At 43.1% G+C, this 8417-nt stretch overlaps 1 protein-coding gene across 1 annotated transcript in view; it reads right to left on the reverse strand.

The window, feature by feature from the left end:
* Positions 1–8259, reverse strand: part of CUNH11orf65 (chromosome unknown C11orf65 homolog) — a 66741-nt gene extending 58482 nt beyond the window's left edge. The window contains exon 1 of the mRNA XM_032427699.1: positions 8196–8259. The gene's annotated coding sequence lies outside the window, so the exon portion shown is untranslated. The remainder of the gene's footprint in view (positions 1–8195) is intronic.
* Between the last annotated feature and the right edge of the window lie 158 nt (positions 8260–8417).

The raw sequence follows: 8417 nt of genomic DNA on the forward strand, positions 1-8417 counted from the left end.
TGAGCCACCCAGGCGCCCTGCCCCTGGGTTTTTAATTCCTTTTCTGTGAGACCCCTATGTGCATGTAAAATTGAAATATTAACATCAAATACAATTTGTTTACCATTTCTCTGGTTAGTCAGTCTTTTGTCAGTTTAATTTGTGGGTCCCAATTATAAACCTAAGATAGTAGAGAATATGTTTTTTCCTTCCCTACACTACATTTTATTACTATTTATTTCTTGAGGTTATTTATGTTCACTGCAGTGGCATTGCTGATAACTGTGGCTGGATTCTTTGTTGTGGAGGCTGTCCCGCATATGGCAGGATGTTTAGCAGAATCCCTGGACTCTATCCACTAGATGCCAGTAGCACAGCTGTGACAACCAAAAATGTCCCCAGACATTGCCAAATGTCCCCTGGGGAGCAGGATCACCGTGGTTGAGAACTACTAGCCTCCATGTGCTACCTACTGGTATCTGCATGGTGGAAATAATATATTATGGTGCACTAGGGCACATTTCTTCCCAATACCTGAGGTTACTTTGGTATCTTGAAATTCCCCACGGCCAGGGTATTTTCATCACAAAAACTGACAAACAGTACAAATCAGGTCTTGATTTACTGTTTTGCTGGTTGTCTAGATTGAAGAAAGTGATGGTGAAAATATTAACGGACGCTACATTTATACACGTGTCATGTATGTTACCGTTACATTATGGGTAGCACAAAATCCTGACACAGTATCTTCCAGGATTCAACATTAACCTGATTCAGAAACAGGTCACTCACATCACTGAGGAATGATGATATTCCGCATATTTCAAGAAAGAGAATGTGCTCAGTTGTGTCAAATGCACAAGGAGGGTCAAGTAAATTGAGAATAAAGAACTAGATTTGGCCAGATAAAGTCACTGGTAGCCTTGTTAAGTACTGTTTACAGCAGAGTAGCAAGGAAGAAAGCCTGACATGGGTTAAGGAGAAGTCAAGGTCGAGACAGTAAGTACAATAACACCTGCTTAGAAGCAGAGTTACAGAGCGACAGCTGGTGGGCAGGAATGGACTCCAGGGGTGTTTTTTTTAATATGAGAAACATTAAAGCATATTAAGATGTTGTTAGGTATGATCCCATAGTGAGGGAGAAAATAAAGGTGCCAGAGAGGCATTAACTGAAGGGTGGAAGTCTTTTGAGTACATTTAAGAGAACACAGTCTGGAGAAGAGAGCGGGTAGGGGCAGTTGGTGGCATTCTAGATGAGCAGTGATACCGGTTTCACAGGGTTATTATGAGGCTCTAAATTAACCAACGTGAAAACACTGCTTCATTTGTAAGATCCTAAAAAGTACCACTGAACCACTGCTCAAGTAATGAAGGAATTTACTACATCCAGGTTCCACTTGCAGATTCAGAAATGGAAGATTTTTTATCTATCTCAAACCAATAATTTTTATTTTAATAGATTATGGCTCCGCTGATCTTTTATCTTCATAAGAAAAAGCCCCCAAGATAAGTCTTTGAATTCTCAGTATCACTTACTTTAAAAGCTGGGAAAGAGTGGGTTATTCTGTGTCCAGAAGGGAAAAGGGGATGCATGTTGGGGGGCAGTCTAAAGAGTGAACTGAGGAGTTAGAAAAGATGGCGGAGGAGTAGGGGACCCTATTCCAACTGGTCCCCTGAATTGAGCTGGATATCTACCAGACCACTCTGAACACCCACGAAATCAGCCTGAGCTGTAAGAAGATAGATCTGGATCTCTACAAACAGAATATCACAGGTGGTTGGTTTCGAGGTACGAAGCGGGGAGCCGTGATTGCGCAGGCGCAAATTGGAAGATAAACGGAATGGGGAGGGAGCCAGCTGTCATGATCCTACACCGACGGTGAGCGAAAGCCTCCCGCGCTGGGGATGGGGCACAGACTCACAGACCAATAGCAGTGGGGAAAGGACTTTAGGGAAGCCCCCTGGGACGGAAACCCGAGGCGGGGCCACGCGTGTGAACTGGGGGCAGCTGGTGGTTTTAGAAGCACAAAGGGCAGAGATGTGCCCCAACCTGGAGCCAAGGACTGGGAGTGCTGCTGAGGGGTGCACAACCCAGGACACCGCAGTTTATAGCAGCACAGACAGAAACAGAGATAGCGTGGCCTGGAGAACTCACTGAAGAACAGACTGCGATCTCTGTTCTGAGGCAGAGGGTTGGAAATGGTCTCTTCTGCTCTCTCTTGGAAGAGATGCAGAAAGCTGCCAGGTAAAGCTGCCAGAGAACAAAAGCCCCAAAAAACCAGTTTTCACTGAGCCCATCCCCCACCCCCAGAAGGGGCAGGGCAACTCTGCCCAAACAGGGTGGCCTGAGTAACAGCGCAGCAGGCCCCTCCCCCAGAAGACAGGCTGGGAGAACAAGAGGCTGACAACCCTAAGGTCCCTACAAAACAGGTGCATCTTGGTTGGGTAGTGGTCAATAATTTGGACTCTATACATTCCTTCAACCACTCCTCGACAGAATGACTAGGAGGAGGAACCCCGAAAATAGGAAAGAATCAGAGACTGTGACTTCTGCCACCGATTTACAAATGGATACAGATATAATCAAGATGTCGGAAATGGACTTCACGGTAACAGTTATGAAAATGATAGCTAGAATGGAGAAATCGATTAATGGGAACATAGAGTCTCTAAGGGCAGAAATGAAAGCTAAACTGGCAGAACTTAAAAATGCTATCAATGAGATCCAATCTAATCTAGGTACTCTAACAGCTAGGGTAAGTGAGGCAGAAAAACGAATTAGTGATCTAGAAAACAAATTGATAGAAAAGAAGGAAAAAGAGGAGGCCTGGGAAAAACAGCTAAAAATCCATGGAAACAGAATTAGAGAAATAAGTGACTCCATGAAACGTTCCAATGTCAGAATTATTGGGATCCCTGAAGGGGTGGAGAGAGAGAGAGGACGAGAAGATATATCTGAGCAAATTGTAGCTGAGAACTTCCCTAATCTGGGGAATGAAACAAACATTTGTGTCCTAGAGGCAGAGAGGACCCCTCCCAAGATCAAGGAAAACAGGCCAATACCCAGCACGTATTAGTAAAACTCACAAATCTTAGAACCAAGGAAACCATCTTAAGGGCAGTTAGGGGGAAGAGATTCCTTACGAACAGAGGGAGGAACATCAGAATAACGTCAGACCTATCCACAGAGACCTGGCAAGCCAGAAAGGCCTGGCAAGACATATTCAGGGTACTAAATGAGAAGAACATGCAGCCAGGAATACTTTATCTGGCAAAGCTGTCATTTAGAATGGATGGAGAGATGCAGAGCTTCCAGGACCAGCAGAAACTGAAAGAATATGTGACCACTAAGCTGGCCCTGAAAGATATATTAAGGGGGGGGGGGGTTTCCTATAAAAGGAGAAAAACCCCAAGAGTGATATAGAACAGAAATTTACAGAGACAATCTATAGAAACAAGGACTTCTCAGGCAACATGATGACAATAAATTCATATCTTTCAATAATCACTCTCAACATGAATGGCCTAAATGCTCCCATAAAACAGCACAGGGTTGCAGATTGGATAAAAAGACAGGACCCATCCATATGCTGTCTACAAGAGACTCATTTTGAACCTAAAGATACATCCAGACTGAAAGTGAAGGGATGGAGATCCATCTTCCATGCCAATGGACCTCAAAACAAAGTTGGGGTAGCAATTCTTATATCAGACAAATAAGATTTTAAGCTAAAGACTGTAGTTAGAGACACAGAGGACACTATATCAGTCTTAAAGGGTCTATCCAACCAGAAGATCTACAATTGTAAATATCTATGCCCCCAACATGGGAGCAACCAACTACATAAGCCAGCTGTTAACCAATATAAAGAGTCATGTTAATGATAGTACATTAATTGTAGGAGACCTCAATGCTCCACTCTCAGCAATAGACAGATCATCTAAGCAGAAAATCAACAAAGAAACAAGAACTTTGAATGACACACTGGACCAGATGGACCCCATAGATATATACAGAACACTCCACCCTAAAACAACAGAATACTCATTCTTCTCGAGCGCACATGGAACTTTCTCCAGAATAGACCACATAATTCGTGGTCCACAAATCAGATCTCAACCAATACCAAAAGATTGAGATTATTCCCTGCATATTCTCAGACCATAATGCTTTAAAACTGGAACTCAATCACAAGAAAAAATTTGGCAGAAATTCAAACACTTGGAAGCTAAAGACCACTCTGCTCAAGAATGTTTGGGTCAACAAAGAAATCAAAGAAGAACTTAAACAATTCATGGAAACCAATGAGAATGAAAACACATCGGTCCAAAACCTATGGGATACTGCAAAGGCGGTCCTAAGGGGGAAATACACAGCCATCCAAGCCTCACTCAAAAAAATAGAAAAATCCCGAATTCACCAACTAACTTTACACCTTAAAGAACTGGAGAAAAAGCAACAAATGATGCCTAAGCCATGCATTAGAAGAGAAATAATTAAGATCAGAATAGAGATCAATGAATTAGAAACCAGAAACACAGTAGATCAGATCAATGAAACTAGAAGCTGGTTCTTTGAAAGAATTAATAAGATCAATAAACCACCAGTCAGACTTACACAAAAGAAAAGAGAAAGGACCCAAATTAATAAAATTATGAATGAAAGGGGGGAGATCACGACTAACACCAAGGAAATAGAAACAATTATTGGAAATTATTATCAACAACTATATACCAATAAATTGAGCAACTGGAAGAAATGGATGTCTTCCTGGAAACCTATAACCTCCCAAGACTGAAACAGGAAGAAACTGACAACCTGAATAGGCCAATAACCAGTAACAAGATTGAAGCAGTGATCAAAAACCTCCCAGAAAACAAGAGTCCAGGGCCTGATGGATTCCCTGGGGAATTCTACCAAACATTCAAAGAAGAATAATACCTATTCTCCTGAAGCTGTTTCAAAAAATAGAAACAGAAGGAAAGCTTCCAGACTCATTCTATGAGGCCATCATTACCTTAATCCCCAAACCAGGCAAAGACCCCATCAAAAAGGAGAATTTCAGACCGATATCCCTGATGAATATGGATTCCAAAATCCTCAACAAAACCCTAGCTAATAGGATCCAACAATACATTAAAAAGATCATCCACCACGACCAAGTGGGATTTATCCCCAGGATGCAAGGGTGGTTCAACATTCGCAAATCAATCAGTGTGATAGAACACATTAATAAGAGGAGAGAGAAGAACCATATGGTCCTCTCAATTGATGCAGAAAAAGCATTTGACAAAATAGAACATCCTTTCCTGATTAAAACTCTTCAGAGTATAGGGGTAGAGGGAACATTCCTCAAGTTCATAAAATCCATCTATGAAAAACCCACAGCAAATATCATCCTCAATGGGGAAAAGCTTAGAGCCTTTCCCTTAAGATCAGGAACACGTCAAGGGTGCCCACTCTCGCCACTGCTGTTCAACATAGTACTAGAAGTCCTAGCAACAGCAATCAGACAACAAAAAGAAATAAAAGGTATTCAAATTGGCAAAGAAGAAGTCAAACTCTCTCTCTTCACAGATGACATGATACTTTATGTGGAAAACTCAAAAGACTCCACTCCCAAATTACTAGAACTCATACAGCAATTCAGTAATGTGGCAGGATACAAAATCAATGCACAGAAATCAGTTGCTTTCTTATACACTAACAACGCAACTGTAGAAAGAGAAATTAGAGAAATGATTCCATTTACAATAGCACCAAAAACCATAAGATACCTCAGAATAAACCTAACCAAAGAGGTAAAGGATCTATACTCTAGGAACTACAAAACACTCGTGAAAGAAATTGAAGAAGACACAAATACATGGAAAAACATTCCATGCTCATGGATGGGAAGAATAAACACTGTTAAAATGTCTAGGCTGCCCAGAGCAATCTATACCTTCAATGCCATCCCAATCAAAATTCTAATGACATTTTTCAAAGTGCTGGAACAAACAATCCTAAAATTTGTATGGAATCAGAAAAGAGCCCGAATCGCCAAGGAAATGTTGAAAAAGAAAAACAAAGCTGGGGGCATCACGTTGCCAGATTTCAGCTATATTACAAAGATCACCAAGACAGCATGGTACTGGCACAAAAACAGACATATAGACCAATGGAACAGAATAGAGAACCCAGATATGGACCCTCAACTCTATGGTCAAATAATCTTAAACAAAGCGGGAAAAAATATGCAATGGAAAAAAGACAGTCTCTTCAATAAATGGTGCTGGGAAAATTGGGCAGCTATATACAGAGGAATGAAACTCGACCATTCTCTAACACCATACACAAAGATAAACTCAAAATGGATGAAACACCTCAATGTGAGACAGGAATTCATCAAAATCCTAGAGGAGAACATAGGCAGTAACCTCTTTGACATCGGCCACAGCAACTTCTTTCAAGATACATCTCCACAGGCTAGTGAAACAAAAGCAAAAATGAACTTTTGGGACTTCATCAAGATAAAAAGCTTCTGCACAGCAAAGGAAACAGACAACAAAACAAAGAGGCAACCCACAGAATAGGAGAAGATATTTGCAAATGATACTACAGATAAAGGGCTGGTATCCAAGATCTATAAAGAACTTCTCAAACTCAAAACCCAAAAAACAAATAATCAAGTCACAATACGGGCAGAAGACATGAACGGACACTTCTCTGAAGAAGACATACAAATGGCTAACAGACACATGAAAAAATATTCATCATCATTAGCCATCAGGGAAATCCAAATCAAAACCACACTGAGATACCACCTTACACCAGTTAGAATGGCAAAAATGGACAGGGAGAGAAACAACAAATGTTGGAGAGGTTGTGGAGAAAGGGGAACTCTCCTACACTGTTGGTGGGAATGCAAGTTGGTACAGCCACTTTGGAAAACAGTGTGGAGGTTCCTCAAAAAATTAAAAATAGAGCTACCCTATGACTCAGCAATTGCACTCCTGGGTATTTATCCCAAAGACACAGATGTAGTGAAAAGAAGGGCCATATGCACCCCAATGTTCATAGCAGCAATGTCCGCAATAGCCAAACTGTGGAAAGAGCCGAGATGCCCTTCAACAGATGAATGGATAAAGAAGATGTGGTCCATATTACAATGGAATATTACTCAGCCGTCAGAAAGGATGAATACCCAACTTTTACATCAACATGGAGGGGACTGGAGGAGATTATGCTAAGTGAAATAAGTCAAGCATATGGTTTCACTTATTTGTGGAACATAAGGAATAGCATTGAGGACACTAGGAGAAGGAAGGGAAAAACGAAGGGGGGGGCTTTGGAGGGGGAGACGAACTATGAGAGACGATGGACTCTGAGAAACAAACTGAGGGTTCTAGAGGGGAGGGGGGTGGGAGGATGGGTTAGCCTGGTGATGGGTATTGAGGAGGGCACGTTCTGCATGGAGCACTGGGTGTTATGACAAACAATGAATCATGGAACACTGCATCAAAAACTAATGATGTAATGTATGGTGTTTAACATAATAAAATAAAATTAAAAATAAAAGCTGGGAAAGAGTATTAAAGCTAATTTGCTGGAATCGGAACCTACACTTTCTCCTTTGTTTTAGTAAATACATCAATGTGTTTTGCGACCTTTTTTATCAGTTTTGTGATTTCACTCTTCCTTTCTTCCTTGTAGCCCTTTATACCGAGGGCTGAGGAGGGCAAACCACCACGAACATGGTGGTGTTAGGAACGCTTTTCCCTGCTCCAGCTCCAAATAACGCAATGGAAGGACAGAAAACCGTGTCATGAGTCGAAGCCGGAAAAAAAAAAAATCCCAGAAAAAAAAAGGGTGAGGTGGGTTAACAAGTTATTTCGCCCTCGGCCTCAAGGGGGAGAAACCAGGCCTCTGCGGAGGTGCGAGGAGGGGGGCTCGGGGGGTGGCAGGACGAGCGGGGAGCGCGTCCAGCCCCAGCGGGTGGGGGTGTGTTGGGGGGGGTGTCAGTCGTGGGCAGCGCTGGAAACCAGGAGCTGGAGGCCGCGGAAGGGAGCGCTTCAGGGACACCAAACGTTTTTAAGGGGTGGGATGGGCAGCGGAACTCAAGGGCAGGGGGACTTTAGGGCGCTGGGGAAGGACAGGCTCAGACCAGGCGCCACAAAGGCGAGCGGAACTGCTGTGGTACTGGCGGAGAGGGAGGGGACACCATTCCCTTCACCTGTCAATCGCCGCGGTCCCGGGCTCTGCTGGACTCCTCGGTTACACGGCAGACGGAAATGACGCGACTCCACTTCCGTTCTGACCCGCCTCGAGGCCCCGCCCCTAGCGCCGCCTCCCTTAGCACCGCCCCCTCGGCCCCGCCCTTTCCTCCACCCACACCTCACTGTGTCCCGGGGATCCAAAACGGAAAAAAATGTGATAGCTGAACCTGAGGTCTCAC

This window comes from Phoca vitulina, unplaced genomic scaffold (genome assembly GCF_004348235.1).
Source record: "Phoca vitulina isolate PV1807 unplaced genomic scaffold, GSC_HSeal_1.0 scaffold38, whole genome shotgun sequence".
NCBI classification, from domain to species: Eukaryota; Metazoa; Chordata; class Mammalia; order Carnivora; family Phocidae; genus Phoca; species Phoca vitulina.